The 24038-nt window shown below is 41.4% G+C and overlaps 1 protein-coding gene across 2 annotated transcripts in view; it reads left to right on the forward strand.

Annotated features, from left to right (window-relative positions):
- Nucleotides 1–335: 335 nt before the first annotated feature.
- MYRIP (myosin VIIA and Rab interacting protein) overlaps nt 336–24038 on the forward strand; it is a 381686-nt gene continuing 357983 nt past the window's right edge. For both annotated transcript variants that reach the window (XR_011361710.1, XM_069958351.1), the window contains exon 1: nt 336–661. The gene's annotated coding sequence lies outside the window, so the exon portion shown is untranslated. The remainder of the gene's footprint in view (nt 662–24038) is intronic.

The following is a 24038-nucleotide window of genomic DNA, read 5'->3' on the forward strand; positions in this document are numbered from 1 at the left end:
ATTACAGTCAATCGGGTCTACCAGGTTCCATTATTTTTGTCTCCATTGGTGTCTATTTGCCAGTGCTGAGGGGCAACTGTGAGAAAGAAGTGTGGGAATGTTGCTGGTGATAAGGCAGCAGTTGTATTATAGTAAATCTATATACAGCAACTATAGGGCAATGTGTGACCCTGCTCCAGCCTGTGCCCAGGTGTGGCCATGAGGTGCAGCCATAGGCTGAGCCCTGAGGGACCTCCTGTGTGCGGCTATGTCAGTGTGTACCAGCAGCTAGTGACAGTATGGGCTGTGCTAGAGCCTCATCACAGGCAGACGGTACAGTAAGCGTGTCTCTCTGACAGGAGTAGGCACTGAATGTCTGGCACAGCCCCCTTGTCGGTCTCTCTTCCCAGTCCCTCTGTCCTAGTGACTGGCCGGCAGCTGGCACCTCGGTGACCTCTAGTAGCCGGGCACCGCCGTCACTCCAGCCCGCCTGGTGAACCCTGGGAGCGGCGCAGTGCGCACACACCAGGGCTGCCCGCCCGCCCGCCCGCCTGGGATCCGCTCTATCCGCACTGGTTATCAGCAGCCGAGCCTGCAGGAGTCTACCGCAACCCGCCATCCGAGCCGCCGCCACCGCCGCTGCTGCAGTCACCGAGCCCGCCCGAGCCACACTGGCACACAGGTACCATCTTGTCTGCATGTGGGTGTGGGCACTGCCGGGAGGGCACAGATGTGAGGAGGGGGCTGATTCCTCCTGGAGTTGTGATGGGGAGGCACAAGGGCATCCACAGAGTCCACAGAGACGTGCCCGGAGACGTGCCCAGTGTACCCGAAGTTATTGTGCTGGAAGTTGTCAGCAGCATCAGCTTATTACTATACTAAATACGTGTATACATGGGCAAAGACATGCATTCATTCAGAGCAGGAGAGAGATGCTCTGCATGTGGCATATGGTGGCAGCATGCAGCAGCCATGTACTCTCCCTATGTCATAAGTGCACAGTGTGATGTCATCCAGCTGTGGGGGGGAGGGAGTGCAGCCTCTGACGTCATTACACAGAAACCCCCATGGATGGACCTGGCTTATGGGGAGCAGGTAGACACCAGGCAGTGGATGGACTGAGAAAGAAGTCCTTTCTAAGATTAAACTGTAAGATATATATATTTGAACCTCCATTATCTATCTATAGTATTTATATACATTACACAGCGATATCCTATTTTATATGCAAGAATGACAAATATTATCAATTTGTTTACATATTTATATTATATACTGTATACATACATTCATATCTACATTTTGCACCTTTCCACCTACATGTATTCTAATGTACACATGATTACAGTTAATAAGATGTCAGGTGTGTCATTCGGGGAGGGGCATTCTCAATACCTACAGATGCCCCTTCATTCTTTAGCTTACCTACAAGCCACAATTCTAGTAACACTGGCACAATAAAAATGAATATACCAATGACAGTCTATAGGTTCGTCAGTCCACATTGTCATTCTTTAGGCCAGATCTTTTATTCATGTAATTCTACATTATTAGAACACTCGATTTTTTTAGGAGAAGATTCACCTGTTTATCACTGGTCAGCTCAAGGTGACAAAGCAGTGGCCTTTTATAAGGGAAAACTTGTCCTTTCTATGGGAAAATATATTTGATGTAATCCAAGGTCACTATGTACCTTACATGACACCTATATACCTTATCAGTGACCCTCTTGAACATGCTCACATACTCTTTTCTCTTGTGATTACTGATACCAGTATTTGACCTAAGTCGGCAGACCCCATCACATTACCTTCCACTATTTTAGAGACTAGGTAACATGATGAGGGCTTTTATGTGAAGAGGCAAGGCATGTAGCAGCTAGGTGCATTCTATATTCATTACATGGGTCCACATGATTAGAAAACTTCTTGGTGTGGAAGGAAGACTGAAGACCCAAGGATTTCATGTTTAGTGACATGAACCTACAGTGTTTTAGGTTCTCTAGGTTCTTTACGTTCCAAACTTGCCAATACGGTTATAATAGAATTTATATTGCCTTCTATAAATCATGGATGCATATGGAAACTTTAGGAGGTGTTCAGACTGCCGTTTTCTGTCAGGTTAATAACACAGAAACTGATTTCATAATCCGTTTCACTTGTAATAAAACTTTTTTTATTTTAATGGGAATAGGTGAACTTGATGAAAAAGAAGCAGCATGTCATGTGGTTTTACTCTGAAGCTTCCATTAAAATCAGTGTGAGCTGCTGAATGCAGCATAGTGAATGGATGATGAACATGGATGACGTTGATGGAGGTGCACTGTTTATACTTTTTATTACAAACTTAGAGAGTTGGTTTCCACCCTAGTAAACTGGTGACCACTATGCAACATGGCCTTTCTGTATGGCAATGAATGAATGTGCTACTGTACATTTGGGACCACTGTGCTATGGCAAAGAGTGTTTCTATACTTTGCTAGACTAAGCTCCATGCGTACGACTGACTGTAAGGTATCAGCTGCTAGTCTTGTACTATTGTTTCATGTGTAAGGATAATTTGGGAACCATTACACCCGTTTACTAGAGTTCCGGATCTGTGATAAGCTCCTAGAATTTGTTACAATTCATGTCAGGCATTGTGCATTATATGGTAGTAACTAATAACGCTTTACTGTATTCCTTAAATATAAATCTTCATATAGGAGAATAAACCATTGAATCATTTCTTTACCTTTCTGAAAGTATGACAATGGTGGTATACTGTATAAGTTGGTGAATACTGGGGAATTGTAAAAACTAAATATGCAGGGTTTTTTGGGGGGTGGTGAGTGGGGAGCAAAGACAGAGGCTTGTGATTACTTTATATAAAAAGGAGTACAATCCATGTTACAGTCAGTGTATAGGTAATTGAAAGGTGTACTCCTATTCATATTAGTGCATGCTTGCAAATAATGCAGTGCTGTCTTCTATCCTGGTGGAGCACATAAAGACTGCCTTACCATTTAGATGTGACCTCAGGATGTCTATTTTAGGCTAAATGTACACTGCATCATTGTATTATGTGTAAGATACAATGGCCTTAAGTTACAATATTTTCAACATACTGTACAGTACAATGGTGTTTTCTGGACAATTGTAATCTGACCCATACTCAACCCACAATGCCACAGACTGTCCAGATATAGAGTATGGCACATGTGAATGGCTAGATGATATAACCAGATGGGGCATTTCATTAATAAAGCACCTATATTAGCGAAGTGTGTGCATTGGTTGGCCCTCTAGTATTGCCTCTCTACAGTACAGAACCATACCACATGTCCTATTCTGTTTTTCACCTGCATCAAGATAAGTTGACCCTTTGTACACTAGATGAAAGCAGCAGAAAGGGTTTTACAGCTTCTCACAGTCTTTTTTTTTTTTAAAGGGAAACTGTCAGCAGGTTTTTACAAACAAACCTGCTGATAGCTCCCTGCAGCCGCCTACCTCATCTTTCAGGTGCTTGTCCCCCCAGTGGACCGTTTGGCTTGCTTGCAGCTTCCTTTGGTCATGTCTACCTAAAAGCTGGCCTGCTTCTTTTCCCTGTAGGTCCTGCCATTTTGGTGCAGTTTGAAGAAGAGTAAAGATGCTAATGTGCTTGTAGGAGCATCCCCCTCGGCCTGCCCCGGCGCCTCCTTCAGTGTTGCGTTCCCTATGCATATTCATGCATGCACAATCAGGCCAGTCAGGAAGCATGTTTCTGACAAGCCTGCATACATAAATCCACATAAGGACCGCATCACTAAAGGAGGCGCCAGGGCAGGCCGTGGGGGATGCTCTTACAACCACATTAGCATCTTTACTCTTCTTCAAACTGCACCAAAATGGTGGGGAAAGCAAAGGAAGAAAAGCCACATACACAGCAGGTATGCTGCTGCAAAGGGATATCAGCAGGTTCATTTGTATGAATCTGCTGGTAGTTCCCCTCTAAATGTTATATGTAAAGCCCCTATTACACAGGGCGACTGTGAGGAGCAAACAAGCACTATCAGCGCTCGTTTGCTCCTCATTCTCCGGTCGCTGTTGGCGCCACTACAAGCGGCAGCGAGGAGCTGTGGGGGGCTGCCCGGGTAATCAGTCCATAGCATACAGCAGCGGTCTGCTACCGCCGCCCCTATTCCACAGAACAATGTCGAAAGACAAATGTTACATGGAAAGATTATCGGCCGTAACAGAATATGGCCAATAATCGTTCCTTGTAATAGAGCCTTAAGGGCTTGCTTCATCTATGTTAGTTATACTCCTATTTTTGGTTTATCTTAAATTTCTGTTGTCTTTGGAGCTTCAGAACCAATTACTAGATTCCATAGACTTCTATTTTGAAGATACAATATTTTTAACTTACATTGGTCTTTCTGGAACCAATTCCTATTGTAACTTAAGGGACCAATGTGTATACTGTATATGTATAATATATAATCTTACACAGTGGCATCCACTTTCATAGCAACATACTTAGTAAAGTGGAAGAAAAAGTTCTTCTCATTCAACTTATTTTCTGCAGTGTTTATCCTGAAGAAGAAGAAAAAACCCTTCAGGGAGAAATCTTTTAACAAAGGCTGTATTCAATATACAATGCTTTATTCAGAAATCATCAATATATCATGCTTTATTAACAAATCTGACATTTTTATAGAGTTTTTAGAACTGCTAGTCAGTTTAGTTTAGTGGAGAGTTACTTAGCATGTAAATCCAAATCTGAATTGAGAGTTCCTGGGACACTTTTTATGTCAGGCATATAATAGTCCTTAGGGTATATGCGTATGTTCATAGCCTGCATGATCCTTGAAGCATCCTGGAAACTGTAAGACATTTGTACTATAGTTCAGTCATTTCTGAAAATTGTGTCCCTCTGGTCCTGGCATCAGAATGTGCTTGTAAGCTTTATGAGAGAAAAGTGTCACTGTACTGAAGACTAATGTGTATAGATCTGATGGTAATGAAGCATAGTGAAAAGGCATTATAGATAACTACCTACATAGATACATACATAGAAAAATGTACCCCTTCTCTCTTAGTATCACGTCCCATGATGTACCTCTTACATCATGGCAGCGCAAGGTTCAGAGAAGAGTAGTGCCGGGACCCCGCTCTGAACAGCGCCACTGCTGTCTGCTATTAGCAGCCTGAGAGCGCCTCTATTAGCCAACGTGGTCCTGTCAGCGCATCGGCTAATTAGCATTTAAATGCTGTGAATGGTACATCCCTGGTGTCTAGTGGGTTAGAGCCCCCCCCCCCCCCCCATGGGGGAGATTAATTCTTCTGCCCGGGCCGGGCATCAGCGCCGCACTGACACTGATCCCGACATGGCACTACATAGCTCTAGGCTGCAGCAGCCCAAAGCAATGTATCACTGGTCTCATTCATCAGTGCTGTATATACTGTGTGTGTGTATATATATATATATATATATATATATATATAGCATTGATATCTATGGACCTCCCTTTTCCCATTTTATGAATTAAAATAAATAAATAATCTCATCAAATGCAGAACAAATTGTAATAAACAGTGATCAAAAAGTCTTATATACGCAAACGAGCTACTGATAGAAAGTACAGATCATGGTGAAAAAAAATGACACCTCACACAGCCCCATAGACCAAAAAATTAAAGCACTATAAGGATGGGAATAGAGCAATTTTTAAACTAAGTTAGTTTTTAAAAAAAAAGGTTTTAATTTTTTAAAAGCTTTCAAATAAAATAAAAGTTACACAGGTTACATATCGTTGTAATCGTACCGACTTGTGGAACATAGATAACATGTCAGTTTTACCATAGGGAAAATGGCATAAACATGAAACTCCCTGAAATGAAAATATATTCCTTTTTTTTTTTTTTTTCAATTTGACAGCGCAGATGATTTTTTTTCCGATTTCGCAGCATATTTTGTGGGAAAATTTAGTCTGTCATTGCAAGCGCTTTAAACATAAAGAGGTAAAAGCAAAAGTGCAAAAAACAAAAATTGGCTTTGTCCTTAAGGGGTTAAAATAGGTTTGGGATTACTTTATGTAGGCAGGCAAGTGGCTTCTCTTCATAGCTTGCTGGCTCAACTATTGCTACTGTATAACTGAACAGATCATGTTTCATCAGCCATCATAAACATCTAGTATAAATGAGCATGGTTCTTATCCATACATGGATTCAAATAGGAGCAGGACAGGAAATGTATTGTTACATTATTAGCACTTTGTCCATTTAGGAGTCTATCGATATCTGTGATGGGTCTTATTGTTCAGTGACAGTTAAACTAGTTCCTGAAAAAGATAAATTCTACAGTATAATGTCTATTTCTGTTAATAACATCAATACGTTTATTAGTTTTCGTTCATTGCAATATGTCAGAAAATGAGCAAAATAGACTACTACTGTGATCGTTCCTAAAGTTCTTTGTTAACATTTGGGGATAGTTCACGTCACATTTTTTTTACAGATTTTGTCTGGAAAATAAACAAAGCACTGTACACCTCTTTAGGGGCTTATTGTCTGGCTGGTATACAGTAAAGGCCCTATTACACGGAACCATTATCGTCCGATATCGGCAGTTACGGCCGATAATGGTTCCATGTAATAGAAGGCAACGATCAGCCGACATGAGCAATCTCAGCAGATCGTTGCAGTCGTTTGTCTTTCAACATACAGACCAATACTATATGCTATGGGCTGCCCAGACAATCTAGCAATCACCCGGGCAGCCCCCCCGCAGCTCCCTGTACCCCCCCCTCCCCAGACTCACCCGCTCGCTGCCATTTGCTCCTTTAGTCACCCCGTGTAATAAGGGCTTAGGTTGGTACACCAACTATATTAGCCCATGAATCATGGATGCCAACATAAGACATTGGTCACCAGCTTCTTCCTGACAAAGGGTCCTATTAGACTAAGCGATTTTTAACAAATAATGATAAATGATCGCAAACAGGATTGTTAATCATTATTACAGGGAAGGAATGCGGGATTACAGCAAACAATTAGTGAACGATTAACAATGATTTTGGTGTCACCACCAAATGAATGATGAGCGATTTCTTGTTCGTCGTTTGATCGTTGCCTGTATTACACAAAAGGATTATCATTTAAATTCAAAACAATTTAACAATAATGATAATCACCCCATGTAATAGGACCCTTACTTGTTTAACAGGTGTCATAACTTGTTTTCATGTTTTTTTTTTTATATATACAGTATAAATAAATAAATATATATATATATATATATATATATATATACATTTTTTTTACTTTTCTCTGGATCAACACTATAGGGTATTAGACAGAACCATAGGGTATTAGACAGAACCATGGGAAAGATTTATCAAGCTGTCTTAGTAAGCTGTAAGCTGTAATAGCTGTAATAGTAAGATTCTCTATGGACGACACAGAGAATCCTACCATTAGACAGCTTGATAAATTGCCTCCCTATGTCACTATTGTATATTTTATAGCCCATGGTTTTTGGATCTGTTACATGGTTGCCTAGCTGTGGCATCTGTCGCCCATCGACCATAATGTCATATATTTATTTTATTAATTTATTTCTTTTGTGTCATTATATTCTACAGAGCTGTAAAAAGATATAGCATTCCTGTTGGAGCTCCCAGTCTAACTTTAGTAAGTTTTTTGAGTATTAAAGGAAACTAGGGTACCCAGAGGAAACCCATAAGTCTATGGGTCATGGATGTCGCTGTGAGACATCTGAGCTTCAGTTGTTGTGCATGGTGGTAGTTCTCCTGTTTAGGCTATGTTCACACGGCGTACGAGACCGGCCGTTCTGTGACCCGGCTGGGTCACGGAACGGCCGGTCTCTGAAAAGATCATCCCGGCCAGTACTGCAGTATCAGCCAGATGATCTTTCCGGCCGCAGTGTTTTGATGGGGGTGCATCAGTGCGCGCCCGCATCAGAACTCTCATAGCACACAATGAAGCAAGCGGCCGGAGCCGCTCGCTTCATTGTGTGAACTGACAGGTCTTTCTGTGGCCGCAATTCACTGACATAACTAAGACAATTCACTGACATACGTATACTAAGTGTATGCGCTCTGACCAAGATCCCATAGAAGAATAGGCAGTGTTCCACACCGTACTTATATGCTATGTGAACATAGCGTTAGGCTGTATTAAATGGTCCAAGCCGTGGTGTAAATAAACACTGATGTGCTAGGCCTGCTTTCCCTTACAAAGCCCTTTAGATGGTCCCCCAAGAGCAGACAGAACTGTGGCCCATTCATGCATCAGTACGCGGCTTAGGCTTAGTGGTCAGAACAAAAACAGTAGGATTTTAGGATTATTTTGTAATATTGATAGTAAATAGTGCAAAATTATTAGGAAAATACTGTATTTTCCAGGGTATAAGACTACCCCCAACTTTTCCAGTTAAAATATAGCATTTGGAATATACTCGCTGTATAAGACTACTCTTCCAACACACACCAAATAAAAATTTGTAAAAAACATCAGACAGCAGCGAGATTTGAGAGGCATAGAAGGAGGTACAGTAATACCGGTAGTAAAGAGGTGTGTTTTTCTGGCCACAGCTTCACTTTACTGTATTTTTTTTCCCATATCCCGGACCCCTGCAGCTTGCTCTGCCCTTCATACGGTTACCGGGGATGAGGACGTTTTTAAGCTCCCCCCACCGTATGCTGCGACCGCAGATTCTCCAGTCCTGTTCCGGAGTTTTTCAGCACCCGCCCTATAAGACCTACAGAGGGATATCTGGCTAGTCCTGTGTTTTGAGACTCTACAATGAGGCTCCACGGGCTCTTCTTTCGCCCTATAAGACGACACTTGCCGTATAAGACGGCCCCTAACTTTTAAGAAGATTTTCTTGGGTTAAAAAGTAGTCTTATACGTAGGAAAATACAGTATGTTTAACTTTAAAACTTGATTTTAACCAATAGGTCATTTTCTGATGATATATCTCCTTTTAGGTGCAGAAAAATAGCTGTGTTCTTAAGTGTGACATTTTACTTTTGGTATATTCCAGCATCTCAGAAAATATCACTGTGAACAAATAATTAAAGTTTTATTAGGAACAGATCTGTCACAAAGATTACATCAGCAAAAGTTGAACTGATGAATGCTTTTCTATGTATTTGGGTTTTTCTGTTTGATCTAAAATGTGTCATTGTCAGCAGTAATTCATTTTGGTGGACTTTAAAAAGAATCTGTCTCCAGCTACCAGACAGAGAATGAATCTTTGAGAATTACTGGATTCAGTGACGATGATGTCAGTATGGTGCATCATCAGTCTCTGCAAGTTTGTTTGATGTTTATCAGGCATGTATACTTATATACTGCCAAGCCTTATGTTAGGTATAGGTATGTTAAGTATACACAATTATTTGTGCTTTGTCTGCTTTGATAATTTATATTTGCATAACATTGATCTTACCAACTGATATATTTAAGTACAGTATATATACATGCATTGAATACCTGTCACTGTAGGATTATGATAGATAGTGGTAGTGATGATGCTGTGATGGTTGCCTCTTTTTTCTTATACCTATTAGGGTGCTTTCACACCTACCGGATCCGCAGCGGATCTCACTTCTGCGGATTCGAGGCGAGATCAACTGCGGATCCAGTATCAATTCAACATTATGATAGCACATACTCGCAGCGGGATTGATATCCCGCTGTGAATATGTGCTTTAATCCCCCGCTGTCCGCAGCCCCACCGCCGCATCCCTCCTCGGCCGCATAAGCCCATCCCCGGCCGCATCCAGCAGCCCGCATCCCCCATCCCCGGCCGCTTCCCCCCATCCCTGGCCGCATCCTGCAGCCCGCCGCCGAGAGCATACAGTACCTGCTCGGCGGCGCAGCTGCAGTGAGGCTGCCGGCTCCGGTCCTGTTCAGATCAGCTGAGCGGGACCGGAGTCGGGACCCTGACTGCAGCCGCGCTGCCAAGCAGGTAATGTAGGCTCTCGGCGGCGGGCTGCAGGATGCGGCCGGAGATAGGGGGATGCGGATGGGGGGATGCGGCCTAAACTACACCCCCCACACTCCGTAAACAGATGCCCATTATGCAGCACATAGCTACAACATGTGTGCGTCAGCTATACTACATCATCAGCTAGTATGGAATACATACTGGGGTGATATGATACAAAATCTGTGAAAAAACTGTCCTGTGTTTACTGTGCAATAGTAATGACAGCAGTGGGCAGAAAAAAAAAAAGCTAAGGGGGCAAGTACGCAAATGTATCAAACACCGAGATGCATGATGGGAAATATAGTTTCCTATCTTGGTTATAGATCGACTCAGAAAAACGTGTAACAGCAGCTAAAAAGACAGGAGATGGCTCAATACTCAGGGGGACTTGGTGAGTAAGACCAGCTAGGTGGAAAACCCCTTTAAGGCCATTTTAGGCACAGTCCTTTAGGGGTTAATAAATATTTCACATTTTACACATTGTAAGTAAATCTCTCACCAGTTCCTCACAGCAAATTTTCTTTCCTCTTTACAGCTACCTGCCAATCTGTTAAAGGAGTAGTTCACAAAAAAAATGTATTTAAACCACCTGCCAGAGATTTGTAATTTACTTCTATTACAAAATATCAAGTCTTCCAGTACTTATCAGCTGCTGTATGTCCAGTCTGGAGGGCAGGAAAAGTTTTCTATTTGCTGCTGCTCTGGGCAGTTCCAGTAGAGATGTGGCAGTAGAGAGCACTGTGTCAGACTGGAAAAAATACACCACTTCCTGCAGGACGTACAGCAGCTGCCAAGTACTGGAAGACTGGAGATTTTTATAATAGAAGTAAATTACAAATCTCTGGCACTCAATTAAGAAAATCATAGATCTAGCACATGTTTATAGAACTTATACAACATAGCATTATCTTGCTGTGCAATGTAATGTTCTCCACATAGTCTTTGATTGTTAGTATTTATTTTCTTTTTGTATATTGTATGTGTCCTCAAAATGACACTAGGATCCAAGAGCTTGGAGTCGGCTAAATGCTTGATGTTTTATTTCTTTCGTCTTGCTTGGCCCGAGCTTTTAGTGTCTGTGTTCAGTTTAGCTTAAACCTTTGCAGTTGCTGATTTAAGCATGTGCCAAGTTTAGTACAGTATGTGCTTGAAATACAAATTGGGGGAGATTTATCAAAGGGTGTAAAATACTGTATACACTGGAATAAACTGCCCACAGCAACCAATCACAGCATAGCTTTCAGCTCTGGTAACATGAAATAGGAGCTGTGATTGGTTGCAATGGGCAGTTTACATCAGTGTATATTTTACACCCTTTTATAAATCTAGGCTCTTGTGTCTGTACATATTGCCCTGCAGAAGTGCCAGAAGAACTAGATGTAAGTTCTCTTGCATGTACTTCGGTGCTTCCCAACCTTTTCCACCTCGGGGCACCCCTTGGAAAAAAAAATTAGCTCGTGGCACCCCTACCAAATAATGTTCTACAAAATACATCTCCTTTGATCCTTTGATGACTAATAATGCCCGCTAATTTGCCCCCTTAGGCAAATAATGCCCCCTGCTGTGTACCCCCATACAATAATAATGCCTCCTGCTGTGCCTTCATATACTAATAATGCCCCCTGCTTTGTACCCCATACAATAATAATGCCCCCTGTTGTGTACCCCATACAATAATAATGCCCCCTGCTGTGTACCCTATACAATAATAATGCCCCCTTCTGTGCCCTCATATGCTAATAATGCCCCCTGCTCTTCCCCTAGTAATAATGCCCCCCATACTACTAAACCCCCTACCTGCTGTGCACTAATAGTTATTAAAAAAAAAACAGCAAAAAAAACCATCATAGTCACCTAATCCGGGCTGTGTTGCTGCAGGGAGCAGCTCTCCTTCGTCTTTGGGCTCCATCTTCCGAGCAGCAAGGACGGAACCTCCAGCAGGCGTGATGACATTACATCTTCACTCCTGCTGGAGAGGTCACGTCCCGGGGTCCCATAGGCTGCAGGTATGAAGTGCCAGCGGCCTATGGGATTAAATGTAGAAGCAGGACGCTGACAGGTCCTGCTCCTACATTCTGTTCACTTTAATGTTTCGCCAGCTCACTGTGCGGACGGAACATAAGAATGAGGGGTGCATCCCTAGAAGCTGCACGGTCACAGCTTCTAGGGATGCTTAAAGTGACAGTGTCACAATTCCCACCAGGATCCCGCAGCACCCCTGATGGGCTCTCCCGGCACCCCAGTGTGCCCTGGCACCCTGATTGGGAAACGCTGATGTACTTATATGACTGTAAAGTCTTAGGGTTCTATTCCACGGGCCGAGCAGGGCCCGATCAACGATGTAAACGAGCGCCGATCTGCTAGATCGGTGCTCGTTTACTGGGCCCATTCCACAGCCGACAATCAATAGCAAGGGCTGCAGGGACATCGTTACCAATGTCCTTGCAGCCCTTGTTTCATACATTACCTGTCCCGGCGCAGGTCTTCTCCTTCTCCCGGTCCTGCGTCGCAGCAGCTTCAAAGCGGCCTGACTGAACTGACGGAACGCTCAGCCAATCACTGGCCGCGGTGGTCCTGGCCAGTGATTGGCTGAACGCTCTGTCTGCTCAGACAGGCCGCTCCAATGCTGATGCTGCAGCGCGGGACCGGTAGAAGACAAAGACCTGCGCCTGGACGGGTAATGTATGATGTTTGTGAAATCGTCGGTCATGCTCCGTGCCCGCTATTTCACGTAGCGATGCGTGGGTGGTGACCGATGATTTTAGGTTTAAACCTAAATGAACGTTCATCGGCTGACACGATCATCGGCTGATCGTTCTCTCTATTCTACGGAGTGATAATCGCTCCGTGGAATAGGCCCCTTATACACATAAAGGGAATCACTAATTTAAGAGCTGAGAAATTTTGCACCTTTTGCTCCTTTCCTACTCTAATCTAGAGGAACAATGAGTAAAGGAGTCTAAATGTTTAGGTTCTTTCTAAACTCAGAGCTCTCTATTAGTAGTAGTGATCTCAAGGGGTATATGCCATCTCACTAGGAGGTCCCACAATAAAGTCTATTAAAATATGACTGCCTGTTATAGATGTGGCCTTTTTGCCAGTTTTGACCATAGTGCCAAGTTCTAGTACTTTTTCAACATCCCTTAATATTTGCCAACATCCGGGGAGCTACATACAGGGGTGAAGGATGCCTTAAGAGCTACAGATTAGAGAACAGTGCTCTAGCAGGTACTTAGTCTGTTCACAGTGTATGATCATAGCACTAAGGATACTTTTCTTAGGATCCTATTAGACGAAGTGATTTTTAACAATTACCAACGAACGATAAACTATCGTGAACAAGATTGTTCAGATTAACCTGAGATTGTTTACCATACTACACAGAAAGATAGTTGTTAGTTACGATCGTTAAAACGATTGTTACTACGATCGTTTACTCCAGTGTTTCTCAACTCCAGTCCTCAAGTTTTGAGGATTTCACAGGTGATATAATTATAGTCAGTGCACCAGTAACTGCCACAGCTGTTCGTGGAATGGAATATCCGTAAAACAAGACCTGTTGGTGGGTGTTGAGGACTGGAGTTAAGAAACACTGGTTTACTCCATCTGATCCCAGCAAAAGAATAAATAATGTGTAATTACACTGAATGATTTGTGAAAGAACGCGGAATTACACCGAACGATCAACAATGATTTTAGGGTCAAATCTAAATCAACGATCGATAACACACAAATGATTTTTCAATTGTTGCCTGCAAGTACACAGAACAATTATCACAATTATTTACAATTTACAATTATTTACATTTGAACGATATTTTCTGATTATAACAATTTTCCGTACTATAATCATCCTGTGTAATAGGGCCCGTAAAAACATTAACAAATGCTGCTCTAAACCAATCGTGAGAAAGAGGACTTTAGTGGCAAAAGAGCCTTATTTCATCCTGCCACTGAAACGATGGTAGCCTAACCCAGAACCAAGAATGGTAAACCTTATTTTATGTAGGGTTCCCTGGAATTATTGGCTGTATATTTACTCATTATGCAGAAATTGAGGTCATAAGGTGCTCAACATTACAGGGCAGTTTAATGATGGAGCTTGATGTACTTTTTGCCCTGCTTAATACCCACCAATTTATAAAAATATCTATTATACGTATACGTAGTATATGTATTTATTACTAGTCCCTAAATATTAGTGCATATATCTTTTTTTTTGTAACAGATGTCAAGACGTAAGTTTTTCTTTTGATCAGTCTGGGTAGTTACATTCCATGTGAAAATGTGTCATGAGGTTTATTTCACAGAATGTTAAATCTGTCTTGTAGAATAATATAATAGGATTAGCAGAGATTTTCGGTCACAAGATAACACTTTACAATTGCATCATAGGATTTGCTTTACTCTGACTAAAGGAAGATTATAATTAGAATTGTTCTGGGAAACCAACGGGTTACGGCACTCTTTTGTTACCTTCAAAGTCTTGACCATGAGTTCTGTCTGATTCGTTTTGGTATTGTTATCAGAAATAAGTAATTCATTCTGTAGCAACTAAAGAATTCTAAATATACAGAAGTGCGAGCCATGCTCATTATTAATTCCAGTTTCATTCATCCATGTTTCTAAGTGGTTTTTGGCAGTGAATACATTTGAAAGTGTTCTCAAAAGGTTGGATCACCTTGAATACAACCACGTGAGCCATGCATTGAATGACTCCATGTTGTACTAGTCATATTAGTCAGTATGAAAGTTCATTGAGAGCAAAGCTGTCGCATCACATCTGGCCAATCATGAATGCCAAGGAACGTGACTGAAATAATTCCTTTGCATGGCACCACTTTTGTCACCTCGTAGGCAGTGGTCAGGGCCCTATGATCTTTTAGGATTGTGACCTACTGAGGACATCTTTCACATGAGGTACAGTTAAAGTTCTTGCAGAAGACTTTCTGCCTTTAAAAACGCTAATATCAATTACCCATCTCTGCTTCTTAGAACATACAGTATACGGGAAAAAGCTCTTTTATGCAGGCACTAGAGCAGGGGTTGGTAATTAATTTCCCATGAGGCCACATGACAAATTGAAATGATTTTTGAGGGCTAGACCAATTTACTTAACTCAGTTCTGGTGGGGACGGAGGTGAGGCAGGAGTGTTTCCCAACCTTTTCCACCTTGGGGCACTCCTACAAAATAATATTGTACATAATACAAAAACCCTCATTCAGTGACTCACAGGTGATGTCTTCTTTGATCTGAGGCATCACTTTCTGTTTCGTATCCATACAAACTGATTTCTTCAAGCTACAATTCATCTCTTCAGAACCTGCCTGACAAACATCTTAGGCTCTGCACTTTTTCATCAACTTCCTTCCCTTTTTTCTACCTATAGGGTCACATACAGTAGTAATTCTGATGTTTGGTGTCATGCGCAGTAAAGTAATATTAAAACATAGTAATAATGCCCCTTGCTGTATACAGACCCCCACCCATAATAATAATGCCCCCTGTCGTGTACAGCCCCCACCCACAGTTATAATACCCCCTGCTGTGTACAGCTCCAGTGCATAGTAATAATGCCACCTGTTGTTTACAGCCCCTCCACCCACAGCAATATTGCCCTCTGCTTTATAATAATCATGCCCCCTGTTGTATACAGCCCCCCACCCACAGTAATAATGCCCCCTGCTCGCGATACACCTACTAACCTCACTGGTTGATGTACAGGTCCACCCAATACCCTCAAAACCTTTCCACAGCTATCTATTAACAGTGATATTGTTATCAAACCAGCTGACAAAGGTTGTGGCATTATAATTTTAGATTGGGGCCCCTATATCTCAGAAGCAAATAAACTCCTTTCCGATACCAACTTCTATAAAACTCGGACGTTTAATCCCACTTCTCAGTACAAATTACTTTATGAGATTCTCATTAAGGGTGGGTTCACACATACCATAACCGCAGCCGATTTTACGCTGCAAGCTCGCATTGAAATCTGCTGTGATTCCTGGTACTGTCATTTTGTATAAGTTTACTGAAGCCGGGAGCCACAGAAGCAGGCCAGAGCACTGACAGTTAAACTATTCACCGGGCCATGGCAGGTTATGGGGGATGAGGCTTTACATACTCGCAGTGGAATAAAAATTCTGCTGTGAGTATGTAAACCCATACAAAATGACAGTACCAGGAATCGCAGTGGATTCCGCTGCGAACTTGCAGAGTGAAATCCGCTGCAATTCCGGTACATGTAAACCCACCCTAAGGAACGATTCATATCTGGAGTCCTCTCTAAAGAGGAGACTACCTATTTGTCCCAATAAGTTCTATTATTTACATAAAATGCACAAAAACATCAATAAACGCCCTGACATTCCCATCATATCAGGCATTAATTCTCTTAACAGCCAATCTGCCCCACTACATCCACATTTTACTGCAAAAGTATCTAATCCAGTTACCATCCAGAGGCATCTCAGATTTAATTAAATCCATCACCACAATACCTTGGAACGACCAGTATATCTTCCTCACCATGGATATTATGTCCTTATACACTATCATAGATCCCCAACTCAGCCTGGATGCAGTATCCCACTTTCTAGTCCAAGACACCGATATGCCTAAGGAACAATCCACCTTCATCATGAAAGTGATAGAATTTATCTTGAAGCACAACTATTTTAATTCAACAACCAGGAGACCAAAGGGACTGCTATGGGTACAAAATTTGTGCTGAGTTTTGCCAATTTGTTCATGGGCCTCTTTCCAAAATGCTTTACCTACCATCGGTACATCAATAAAATCTTTATCAAATGGGAGGGTAAACAGGGAGATTTGGAACCCTTCATCCTGTCCCTGAACAACAACACCTGGGGCCTCCATTTTACTTACAACATGTTTCCCAATCATTCAGAATTTTTAGACATTATTGTCTCTCACACCTCAGATAATATATACAACAAAACGAACTTTAAACCCATGATAGCAACAGCTTCGTGTAATACCGTTGACGCTAGTAGTGGTAGAGTCAGGGTAGATGGGAGGCTCACCCCCTTTAGAACTTTGGGCTTGATGCATATCACCCCTGGAATGGGATACTTTTTGCTAGTTCCACAAGGTCCCTGTGCTGTAATCTGAGCTGCAAAACAGCTAACTGGGTGTGACACTCCGGGATACTCCCAAAAGGGGCCCGTGGTATTGCAGAGAGGGTGAGGAAAAATATGTCAAACTCCTCTGTAAGCCAGCTCTGCCACAAGAAGGATCATAGGAAAGATGGATGTTAGTGGAAAAGATAAAAACATTTATTTCGATTTGCACAGATATGTGTTTCAAAAGTATAAGCTCCCTTCATGAGATAGTGTGCATACAAAGTATAGCAACAATAGGCGTTAGGGACCATAACGCAGTACAAGGAGTCAGGACCACCACGGAGCTGAGAGGGTCACGTGGGTAGCTTCTGCCAATAGGCAGCGATGATGTGTGATCTGTAGCTAGTGGTGATGCTATAGAGGGAAGGGACAGTATAGATGACAGTATAGTAAATAGTGCTGTTTGTAGAGAGGTGGGATATTTATACACAAATAATAGCACATTAGACTTGACCATGAAATAAATAAATATATATAAAAATAAATTGTGGCAGCGAAGAAAAATAGGTACAAATAAATAAATAAAAAATAGAAAATCGCGGCTATATCAGTACGAGTACAAGTGTATGGCCGTGATGACACCGATGTTGCCACATTGAGTGGTGCAAGCAGATATTTAAGAAAGAATCATAGGATAATGGATTGTCCACCGCTCCAGTTAAATAAAAGTAGAATCTTTATTTCACATCTTTAAAATGGATGACAAAACAATAAAAACATGCGCCAACACATATATGACAACTATGCCATGATTAAGGGACTACGTCCTGAAACGCGTCGGCACATGTTTTTATTGTTTTGTCATCCATTTTAAAGATGTGAAATAAAGATTCTACTTTTATTTAACTGAAGCGGTGGACAATCCATTATCCTATGACTCCTGCTTCCACCTGTTGGCACCAGGTGTTTTCATCTACCTTCTCCTCTCCAGGATCCCGCCACACAAACAGAGGACTAAGCACAATATACAAGGGTGAGCTGACTGCAACCTGTTTTCTACTTTAAGATATTTAAGAAACCCCTTAATGGAGGGGGGCGGGGGAATAAACAATGGGGGAAAATAAATGTCACCATTACACTAATATGTAGAAAGTCTGGCTAGCTCACTGACATTGAAAAACGTGGTGTTTCTGCAGTATTTTTGCTTATTTTTCTTCCCAGGGGGCAGTGTTCCTAGCTTCTCTGATCTTGAGAAACACATCTCTGCGGTGTTTTGGTTTATCTCTCTGAGAAGTCAACGATCATTATTTTGAATGCACTTATTAGGGGAAAAAAACCTGAAACAGCTGTCTGTGGATGGATAACTTGCTGGGGTATATCCCAAGTGATGCCATGTTTGACTGTGTAAGGATGTTTCCTTGACTGGATCCCTCCTTGGCTTGATTGTTCCTTCCTGGTCTTGAGACGTGATGTAGCAGGTCCATCCAGTCATGCAGCAGCTGTAGTGGTGTCCTGTCTCTGCCACTGAATTACGGAGCACGCCTGCTATGTTACATCTGAAGACCAGGAACCCACTGGACATCAGGAATGGCTGAATGCAGGCTCCAGCGCGAGAACCGGGAAAGTAAGTGGATGTGATTTTTTTCACCCACACCCTCCCAGGCATTACCAAAAAGGGGTCCTGGTTGGAATACCCCATTAAAAAAATGCAAAAAAGGAGACAAAAAACGTATTTTAATTGTTTCCCCTCTGCCTCCCAAAAAATTATAACATTTAATCAGTAAGGTCTATCAGCTCTAAAATGGTGCAATTAAAAAGCATTACCTGTCATGCAAAAAAACAAGGCCTCATAGGGCTCATGTCAACGTAAACATTTATAGCTCTTAAGATGCAAAAATGGAAAAAAATAAAGAGAAAAAACATTTGAGCAATAAGACTTAAATCGGCTTGGTCAATAAGGAGTCAAAACATGCATACTATCCATGGGGTAGAGGTTACCAGTATGATCAGTGAGGGACTAACTACTGGGTCCTCCACAAAAAAGCGGATCCCTTGTCCCAACCACTTTAACACCAGGCTAAAAGCTTTGTCAATTGATAATATATTTAATGATTTCTTTTTCTTTAATAGGGTTATCCATTGTCATGGCCACATTTCCTCCAGAGATAACACAACACTTTTCTCCAGTTCAGGTGTGCAATTTAGCTCCATTCACTTCAATGTAACTGAGATGCTAAACCCTGCTCAAACTGGAGACAAGAGTGGTGCTGTCTCTGGAGGAAAGTTACACTGGATAACACTGGGTAATCCCTTTAATACTATGCATGTTGGAACATAATTTGTTCTGTTTGAAATGTGTTTGTGACCCACAAAAGGTTTCAGAACTTTGCTCTAATGTATAAAACATGTAATACTCCATATTTTCATTTGAAAGGGTAACAATCTTCAGGGTTGGTATAAGAGTTTATCGGCTTGTTTTCTGGGTGTAATCCAGTTATATAAAAAAACACCAATCAGAGTTGTGAAAGAGCCTCATTTCTGAGAGGAATTTTGCAGAATATCACTTACACATAGGGGGATATATGCTTCTTAACTCCTTGGAGTATAAAAATAAAGCATCAGCCCAGGATCAGTCATAACCTTAAAGGTGTTGTTCAGCTAAATATTTTTTTCTCTTAAATCAACTGGTGTCAGAAAGTGATATAGATTTGTAATTTACTCCTATTTATTCATCTCAAGTCTTATCAGCTGCTGTATGTCCTGCAGGAAATGTTTTATTTACATTCAGACACAGTGCGCTGTGCTGACAGTGCTCTGGCCAAGACAGGAACTATCCAGATCAGTAGCAAATCCCCATAGAAAACCCCTCCTGCTCTGGGCAGTTCCTGACTTGGACACAGATGTTATCAGTGAGCACTATGTCTGAATGTAAATATATCAACACTTCCTGCTGGATGTATAGTAGCTTATAAGTATGGGAAGGCTTAAGATTTGTAAATAGAAGTAAATTACAAATCTATAGAACTTTCTGACACCAGTTGATTCGAAAGAAATTTTTTTTTCGCTGGACAACCCCTTGAAGGATTAGTAAAACTATCCTTAACCCCTTCCCCCAATACGACGTCCAGGGACGTCATGAAAAGCAGTGCCATTCTGCATCATGACGTCCCTGCTTTTCGTCATGCTTTTCCTGCCTCTCCCCTCTGTCCCTAGCAGAGATCTGCCACTACCCGGAAAGGAGCCATGCTCCCCCCGGGCAGTAAACCCCATAGATGCGACCGCAGCGTCTATGGAAGAGATCTGCTGCCTCCCTTGCCGATCGGGCAGCAGGAGGAGGCTGCAGCACATTGCCTCCTCTTGCTGCCACTGCTGATGTCCCCCTTCCTGTTCCCTCTGCTTCCCCCCCCCCCCCCGTGCTTCCAGCCCCTTCCCCGCCCGGAGCTTCCAGCGACAGCCCCCCCCACAAAGCTTCTAGCCCCTCCCCCCGAGGGTTACCATAGTGCTAACCCGGTGTGTCTGGGTTACTATGGCTAGTAATGATCAGGCCCCATCGTTTGAAGGAGCGGTCAGTGTGTAACACTGACAGCTCATTCACTATATAATGCAGTACAGCACAGATCGTGTGCTGTACTGCATTATATAAATACCTGTAAATGTAAAAAAAACACACACAAATAAAAGCATACATAAATAATTAAAATAAATAAATACATTAATTAATTAAAGAAATACATAAATAAAATAAATAAATATAAATAAATATACACGTTCCGCATCCCCCTTTATAAATGATCCCCTATAAATAAGATACATATGTTTGATATCATCTCGTCTGTAATGACCCCGTCTATCAACCAGTTACATTAATTAACCCGCCCGATTAACGCCATAAAAAATAAATAAATGAAAAGTAACCAAAATTAAAATCTTTTGTTAATCCCTCCCCCTAAAAAAATATAGAAAAAAGCTATGAAAACGTCACATGTGCCCAAAAGGTGTACCACTAAAAACGTCAGCTTATGTCGCAAAAAAAAAGTCCTCACAAAAAATTTTTATATTGCTGCTCTTACAATATGCAAGACACAAACAGTTTTTATAGTATAAATGTCATAAACTATAACAAAAGCTAAATAAAATGGATATCACTGTAATCATACCGACTTGATGAATAACAATAACATGTCATATGTGACGTATAGTAAACGGCGTACAAACAAATGATAAAAAACAGCTGCAAAATTGTGTTTTTTATTCGTACCACTTCATAAAAAATTTAATAAAAAATGATTAGGGTGTCACATGTCCCCCAGAATGGTACCGATGGAAACGTCATCTTGTCTTACACAAATATTTTGGCACCGCAAGGCCTCTGTGACATGGTATAATGGCTAAAAAAAACTGAAATAAAAAAAGGCCCCGAAATTCACCAGGTCTCTTTTATGTCTGCGGCCTGTGGTTAAGTCAGATGACGCACTGCAGCCACATATGGGGGATTTCTAGGAACATTGGAATAAGGGGAATAAATATTGAGTTGCATTTCTTAGTTAGTGTTTGCTCTGTTAGAGGAAAAAAAAATGGATTAAAATGGAATATCTGCCAAAAAAATGAAAATTTTTAATTTTCCCTCCAACTTCCCAAATTTCTTAAAGGGTTAATAAACTTATAAAATTTTACTTTGAGGTGTGCAGTTTTTACAGTGGAGGGATTTATGGGGGTAACTAATGTACAGGCCCCACAAATCCACTTCAGAACTGAACTGTTCCCAAAAGAATGAGGATTTGAAATTTTCCTGAAAATTCGAAAAATCGCTGCAAAACTTTGAAGCCCTCTAACATCCTAAAAAGTAAAAGGACGTTCAATCATTTCATGTGGCATGACTATTTTTCTTAGTACAAAAGAATTTGGAATATAAAGAAATACAATTTTTTCAAATTTTTGCGCAAATGTGTTTTTTACAAAAAACTACTGAGTGTATCAAATAAAGTATACCACAAACATAAAGAGGAATATGTCACGAAAAAAACTATCTCAGAATAACCGCGATAGTTAAAAGCACTGCAGAGTTATCACTAATAAAGAGAGACAGGTCAGATTTGAAAGATAGGCCCTGATCATTAAGGCCAAAACAGGCTGAAGAGGCAAGGGGTTAAAGGGGTTGTCTGGCGTTAGGTGACTTTTAATATTTTGCTGCTGTTATGTAAAAAACAAAGAAGAAATTGTATAAAAGAAACAATGTATGTGGTCGACACAATGAAACGAAGTGTGAATACAAAAATGTATTAGTGAGTAGATTATTTACAAAAAAAATTTCCTTTGCGCATGTGTGAGGGAATAGTAATTTCCCACCCGGTATGGTCACTTAGAATGTACTCTTAAAGTTTAAATAGTAAGTACAGTTTTAATGATAGTAATATGGGTAATGAAGATATTTATTCCACTTCCTTCCAATGCGTTTCTCCCACCCGTATTTTTGTGGATTCATCAGTGAATTGTGTGGAAAATTTGTACGGGTTATCTTCAGTGGGTTATCTTATTATATATTGGAAGTTGGTCATCTGTTGGTGACCAGGAGGGTATTTGTGAGTGTGAGCAGGAAAATGTTTCTTGATGGTTTGGTCATGTAAGTTATGTAAGTTATGTAAGTCATGTGAGTTTCCCCTTTAGGGGGTAAGCATGTATGATTCCAGGATAAGGATATGGAGGTAGGTTCTGCTACTGGATTGGTCTCTGGGCTTGGATCTATATGTATGATGATATTGCTAAGCTGTGGGAAGATGTCCAGGTTGCAAATGTCACAAGGTGGCATCAGGTGAGAGCGCTTGATGTGTGTCTATGTTTACCTGTCTGCATTACCCTGTTGTCCTCCTGTGGTGTCGCCAGTGTCCCCTACTAACTGCAGTGCCTCCACTTCTGAAATGAACTCATATTAGAAGTGACAGTAAGCTAAGCTAATCACTGACTAATGCTGGGTTTACACGGAACGATTATTGTGCGAATTTGCACGATAACAATCGAATTCGAACGATAATCGTATGTGTAAACGCAGCGAACGATCTAACGACGAGCGAGAAATCGTTCATTTTGATCTTTTAATAGGTTCTTAAATCATCGTTCGCCGTTCGCAAAAAATTCGCCGATCGTTCCGTGTAAACAGTCGTTCACTGATTTTTCCTATGTGCGAGATAGGCTTAAACGATCGCAAAATGATCGCAAAACGAATTTTCTGTACGATATATCGTTCCGTCTAAACGCTGATCGTTATAAAAAAAATTGTTACTTCGAAATCGTTAATCGTACGATTGGGCGAATTATCGCTCCGTGTAAACCCAGCATGACATGGGATAATGCCACAGGCCAATGAGTGGATGAACGGGCTGTCACACCTGACACACGTTTGTGTCGACACTGACGACACCACCGGTGGACACGGGGGAGCACAGACCAGGAGGCATAGGCACTTTATTTTTTTCTTCATAACAGCAGCAAGTTATTAAAAGTTGTCTAACACTGGATAACCTCTTTAACCAATTACAGGAAGTCATCTATCTTGTGGAAGCAAATGTTGCTTCCCGTATATGTATCTTCAGCATCTGTGAGAAGCACATTCGGAAGTAAGTGATGTGTTGTATATGTCAAAGAAGTACGTCAAGGCACCTGATGACATGTCTGCTTTAGCATGCTGCGGAGTAGGAGATAATGCACAATGTTTCATTCATATGCAGCATTCATATATTCTGTATTATGCTACCTAGTAACCACTGATGACAGTGATCTCTGATGACCTCAGACTCTGTGCACATTGTGTGCATGTCCTGTCTGATAATGCTCTTTAGCATTTTTCTAAAATAAAATTCATTTTAAATTACAGACTTAGGCTGTGTTCACACTACGTATATTTCAGTCAGTATATGTATATTTCAGTCAGTATATTTCAGTCAGTATTGCAACCAAAACCAGGAGTGGATCAAAAACACAGAAAGGATCTGTTCACA

This window comes from Dendropsophus ebraccatus, chromosome 2, assembly GCF_027789765.1.
Source record: "Dendropsophus ebraccatus isolate aDenEbr1 chromosome 2, aDenEbr1.pat, whole genome shotgun sequence".
NCBI classification, from domain to species: Eukaryota; Metazoa; Chordata; class Amphibia; order Anura; family Hylidae; genus Dendropsophus; species Dendropsophus ebraccatus.